General features: G+C 38.2%; 1 protein-coding gene across 1 annotated transcript in view; it reads right to left on the bottom strand.

The window, feature by feature from the left end:
* Positions 1 to 5847: 5847 nt before the first annotated feature.
* Positions 5848 to 6114, bottom strand: part of LOC123509835 (regucalcin-like) — a 21133-nt gene continuing 20866 nt past the window's right edge. The window contains exon 8 of the mRNA XM_045264398.1: positions 5848 to 6114. This exon is cut by the window's right edge and continues 93 nt beyond it. The gene's annotated coding sequence lies outside the window, so the exon portion shown is untranslated.

Raw genomic sequence — 6114 nt, 5'->3', positions numbered from 1 at the left:
CTCTTTTGCATTTTGAAGATCTTTTTATTGTGTTTTATTGTTATTTTGTATTTTGCAGGATGTGATTATGATTTTTTTGGATCATGTTGCAACTCTATAGTAATATTGATTGAATAAAACAGGAGGAGAAAAACGCGATCAAAGTTTTGCGATATTTGGAATGCGATAGCTAAAAACGGATCAAGCTAGAGAGCTGAGTTGGTCTTAAATAAAAGCTTAGGATGTTTACTTTATGCATGGTATTATGATTTTCAACAACGTATCATAGTTCTGAGATATAAACCAATGCCCTTTTTCGCCGTTTAACACTGTGAAAAAAGCTAAAAATCATTTTACCGTTAATCCTTTCATATTACAAGATGATGTGTTTGATTTTAGACAATAAATCTTCTGGCTTTCTTTTAAGACCAACCCCAACTCTCAGCTTGATCCGTTATTGAGGTATCGCATTCCAAATGTGCAAAACATGACCAGCGTTTTCTCAGTTTTTTTTATTTTTTGGCGCTTGAGCCCTACGTCACGATTTTCCTGAAATGTAGTCTTATTAACTTACTTGTGAACCACAGGGAAGCTTTTGCTCTTCATGGTGAGCCTCTTGGTGTTTACAAATAGAGTCCAGCACCACATTGAGCTGAAATCTGACACACGTCCAGTGTACGTGCAGTCTTATAGGTTACCTCATTCTCAGCGACAGATTGCTGATGAGTTAGTCCAGAACATGCTTCAAGAAGGCATTATACATGGGTCTTATTCTCCTTGGAACTCACCTTTACTACTAGTAAAGAAGAAAGACAACTCTTACCGTGTTGTCATTGACTTTAGGAAAATTAACACAGTCACGGAACCAGATCATTATCCTTTACCAATATTTTCTCAGCTTTTACAAAACATTGGTAGTGGAAATACAGTATTTTCAACTCTTGACATTAAATCAGCTTTCTGGCAAATTCCACTATCAGAAGAAAATCGTCCTGTAACCGCTTTCTCTACTCCTACAGGTCACTATGAATGGCTTCGCTGTCCAATGGGTTTACGCAATTCACCTTTAACTTGCCAAAGACTAATAAATTCTATGTTCCATGGTCTCATTGGTAATGGTTTATTTGTATACATGGATGATCTTATTCTGGTCTCTAAAGATACTGACACACACTTGCAGAAATTATCTCAAGTTTTTCAAAAATTCACAACAGCAGGCCTTAAGCTCAATTTGCCTAATTGTCAATTTTTCAGATGCCGCATTGAATTTTTGTGAGATGTTGATTGTCAAGGAATTCATACTACTTCAGATAAAATAAAAGCTATTCAAAACTTTCCAGTGCCTAGAACTACAGCACAAGTCAGTTCATTTCTAGGTCTTGCAGGTTACTACTGTGCATTTATTAAGAACTTTGCATCCATTGCTCATCTTTTAAAGAAACTTAAAAAGAAAGATGTACCTTTTCAATGGACTTCAGAACAACAGCAAAGCTTTGATCAACTAAAGACTTGTTTAACACAGCCTCCTGTTCTAGCATTTCCAGATTACTCCTTACCGTTCACAATTTGCACGGACTCATCATCTTTTGCAATAGGAGCTGTCTTGATGCAACAAGTTAAAGGTCAACATCCACATGTGATTGCTTTTGCTAGTCGTGTTCTTAACAAAGCAGAGTCACACTATTCTGTAACTCACATGGAAGCACTCGCTGTAGTGTGGGCTCTCAAACATTTTCGTGATATCATTTACAACTATCCAGTCACTGTATATACTGATCATTCTGCTGTAACTCAACTTTTCTCAGGAAAGAACCTTACAGGTCGACTCGCCAGATGGTTCCTAACAGTTGAGCAGTTCCAAGCAGAGATAAAATATTTACCTGGACGTGCTAATCTCGTCGCAGATGCTCTTTCTCGTAACGTAGCTATTGCCGCAGTGACACAAGTTCATAATTTTTCTCACCAGGACTTAACGTTAGCTCAACGTAATGACCCTATTTGGAGTAAAGTCATTTATGCACTAGAATCTGGTGATGAAACAAGTTTGCCTAAATTACCTATTCCATTAAAAGAATTTGATATTCATAATGACATTCTCACGCGTACAGTACAAGTCTACGACCGTGAAGTAAAACAAATTGTCATTCCAGAATCTCTTGTCCCTACAGTCTTACATTTTGTTCATGACGCGCCACAAGCAGGTCATCCAGGTAGAGACAAAACTCTTGCTATGGCTCGCCTCAAATATTATTGGCCAAAAATGCGTCTAGATATAACTACTCATGTATCTCAATGTGTTTCTTGCGCACAGCACAAAGGTAACACTAATACAGCGCCTATTTTAGAGTACCCTACTCCAGCAGGTCCTTTTGAGACTGTCGCTATTGATTTATTGCAGCTACCATGCAGTCGGCAAGGTTCCTCTTATGTCCTTGTCTGTGTAGATTACTTCAGCCGCTTTGTAGTGTTAGCTCCTTTGCAGAACAAGTCTTCTAATGCTGTTGCCCATGCTCTAGTAACACATTATTCTATGTCCATACACTACACCAACTGTTTTGCTCAGTGATAATGAGACAGAATTCAAAAGTGAAATTTTGCAAAATATTTGTAAACAATACAACATAACACAAACTTTTGTTTCTGTGCAGCATCCAGCCTCAAATGGTATAGTGGAACGTGCTAACAAAAATATTCTAGATGTCCTTCGCTATGTAGTAAGTCAACTTCATGACTCCTGGCAGGATTGGCTTCCACATGTTGCAGCTTCAATTAATGGATCAATTAATGCTTCCACAGGAAAAACACCACATTATATCATCTATGGATCAGAGAAACGTTTGCCCTATGATCTATTGCTTCAGCCTCGTATACCTATTTACTCTAGATGATTATGCAAAGAATCAGCTGAAAGTTTTTACAAATTATTCATGAGTCTGTACGACATAATCTTCAAGCATCTCGTACTGAAATGATCCAGCGTCAACACATGAGTGCTGCACCGAAACTCTTAAAGTCAATGACATTGTGTATAAATCTACTCCTGAGCGTCAATCAAAGCTAAATCCAAAATTTACAGGTCCTTACAGTATAGTTGAACGTATGCACGGCAACAAATTTAAAATTCTTGACCCAGAGTCTAATATTTCAGAGATAGTGCATGTTGATCGTCTGAAGAAGAGTAATGTTCCACTGTCACCTTCTTCTACTTCTACACACATGCCTGTACAGACTACACAGTCTTCAACAACATACACTTCTGATTCTTCACCTGTTGTACCTTCATGTCCTTACAATTTGCGGACACGTACAGTTGTGTGAAGTGTATCTCTTATATTATATCATGTTATATTATATCATATTGTATTGCATTATGTTCTATTGCATTATATTATATTATATTCTTATGTGCTGTCCCCAGATGACACATGGGGAGGGATTAATGTAATGTAGGTAATATTTTCTTTTGACTCTAAATTTGCTTGATTTATCAGAAGACATATTCATGCTTCTCAGGCCTTAACACGTGTTGTTGTCACAATCCATTCACCTGGATACACTCTCAATGTGGGTATCTCGCTTAATGAAAAGGCAGACCGCCTTGCTGAATGTGCCCTTCACAGTGGACCCTGGCTCTGAGTACACTGTGTGCTCTGTTGAGAATAGCATCAAGGACTTCGTACATAGTAGCATTTGTGATCAGTTGGAGCAGTGTTGCCGTAGGTGTAGTAGTAGTAGTAGTAGTTTGCACTATGTACGTGTCTCCCAGAGCTATGCTTACACCTATGGGAGAGACACTGCATCACACGACAGGGTGGCAATGAAGCTCAAATTAGGCTATATACACTTTAGGGAAGTCAGTGTTTCTCCTGGTGTATTGTGTGTGCTGCACCAAGGGGACAAACTTTTCGTTATTATGTCACGGAATGTCCTCTCATTATTAAATTTAAGCCGCAAGGTCAATATGACTTTTATACCTTCACTGACTATCTAGACTCAACCACTCAGGAATATACTCAAGAAATATCCTACGTTTGCTCCCAGACTGTTGGATATTTATGGAATAAGCTGTGCAATATCTGTATTTATTTATTTACTTATATTCTTGAAATATATACGATCTATTTATATATTTTCAACACTACCCTTGTCTTTGTCCAGGGGGTGTATGGTGAACACTACAATGACAAGGTCCATCCTCTTCCTTTGTTGTATTTCATTATTAATGCAACAATAAATGTATCAATCAATGTATATATTGGTAACTTTCTGGAGCATGATAGGACGACAGATCCCTGCATCTCTAGGAAGTATTATTCACTCGTAGGTGTCGGTGTTAGAAGGCGCTATCGGCAGTTTCACTGCAATGTGGTCTTTTACAACTGTAGTGGACATCTGAGTCATGATTAGTGTATTCAGCTGAGATAGCGACACTTAATTAATTATTACTGATGCATTGTTCAGCTACGCACCTGTCTCAAAGGAATCTTTTGCCATCGCTATAGTGAGGCTTCATGCATCTTGTAGATCACGTGATATATACGTAGTTGTGGTGGTGATAGTATTGACAAAAAAGATTGTGTGGTGTATGAAGAGGGAGTGTGGAAAAGCATGTTGGACTGGTGAGGTGGTTGGATGGACGAGATGGAAGGGGAGATAATGGCGTCATGTGCCACCGTCAGGCGTTGGTGATAAACAATTGTGAGTCATAGCTGTGGCCATCTACGTTTGCTTCTTGCAGTCTTGGCCACTCATCTCTATCTTCTGAAGTTTCTAATTTTAATTCTCGTCAACTTTTTCTTGTAAGGACGTTATTTCTGTCAAAACTAGAAAGCGAAATCGTGAATAATTCTGCTTATAACACCTCACAACTTACTTAGGTTTGAGAGCTAGCCGAGCCTTCCTTCCCGCTCCAAGCTGCTCCAAAATACCAAAGCTTGAAATATCATCAGAAAAATGGTTACATTAAGTTTTTTACGTATATACAAGTATCGAAAGCGATACCATGTGATGGAGCACGACTCCGACTATGACCCAGCACCAAGGTGGACGTTTAAGAATATTTTCCGGGTGGAGGGCATTTAATTAAAAAAAAAAAAAAACATATAATAATTTAGTGCCTCCACGGTTCCCTGAGCGAAATCAATCTTGAGACCACAATTTTTAGATATTTTTCAAAATTCATTATGTGTGGTCCCCATCAAATGAGTGGGCAAGTGTGGCAGCACAATAAGGAAGTAAGCCTTTGCGAAAATGAAAGGAAAAAAAAAGAAGATAGGATAGTGGATAGTAATGAATGGAGAGTAATGATGCTGAGGATAATGATGATAATACTCTTGTTAGTAAAGAACACTACTAAAGATATATATAGGCCACTCATTAAAGATTGTGATACGCTATTAATTTTGTAGACAGGCAGAGGAGACTCAATAACTGTAGGACATTGATGAAGGCTAGGCTATAAGTGGACGTCTCTCTCTCTCTCTCTCTCTCTCTCTCTCTCTCTCTCTCTCTCTCTCTCTCTCTCTCTCTCTCTCTCTCTGCAAAAAATATTTTTTGAACTATTAACATTCAGACAAAAATTTCTTTCTATTTAAATGCATTGCTTTTCCCTCTTTATCAAAAGTGCTAACTGAAACAATGGCTTTACGAGAGAGAGAGAGAGAGAGAGAGAGAGAGAGAGAGAGAGAGAGAGAGAAGAGAAAAACAATTTGGCATACTTTCAGGAACTTATTTCCAAATGGGCTATTACGTCTTTCCTGCACCACTAACATACTGTGACTGACTGATTGACTGATAAATGTTTGTGTAGCCCGCAATATTATGGTGCTGTCCATCAAATTTGTTGAAGTTTGATCACTAAGTATTCCATTTACCACTTATATTTTATTAGAAATCTGAAGATATCACATTCAGAAGACATTGTGCTATAAGATAGTTACCGCGATTTGTTGCAATAAAGTAAAAAGAGATATATAAAATGAAAAGATATATGACCAAAAAAATTAAAGAATAGGATGTGTGATGCCGCGCAGAAAAGAAAGGTAGACAATTTTGTCGGCCCGTGTGACAGGCTGCTGCCATAAACCCCTGCTGGCACCCATCAAGTAAACGGAGTCTATTCTATGCCTTGCTCTG

This window comes from Portunus trituberculatus, chromosome 27, assembly GCF_017591435.1.
Source record: "Portunus trituberculatus isolate SZX2019 chromosome 27, ASM1759143v1, whole genome shotgun sequence".
NCBI lineage: Eukaryota > Metazoa > Arthropoda > Malacostraca > Decapoda > Portunidae > Portunus > Portunus trituberculatus.
Note: the sequence above shows the minus strand (reverse complement) of the source record. Positions and strands in the feature narration are given on the sequence as shown.